Below are 249 nucleotides of genomic sequence, written 5' to 3' on the forward strand. Positions count from 1 at the left end.
CGTGTTTTTAGGAATCCGCTAGCTTAGCATAGCTACTAGCTCTTAGCCGATTTAGCATGGCGGCTTCTCCTGTCTCTCCCGCACTTTTCTGCTCTGGGTGTGAAATGTTTAGTTATTCCTCGGCCTCCTTTAGCAGTAATGGTACTTGTAATAAGTGTAGCTTATTCGTAGCTTTGGAGGCCAGGCTGGGCGAATTGGAGACTCGGCTCCGCACCGTGGAAAATTCTACAGCTAGCCAGGCCCCTGAAG

This window comes from Thalassophryne amazonica, chromosome 16 (genome assembly GCF_902500255.1).
Source record: "Thalassophryne amazonica chromosome 16, fThaAma1.1, whole genome shotgun sequence".
NCBI lineage: Eukaryota > Metazoa > Chordata > Actinopteri > Batrachoidiformes > Batrachoididae > Thalassophryne > Thalassophryne amazonica.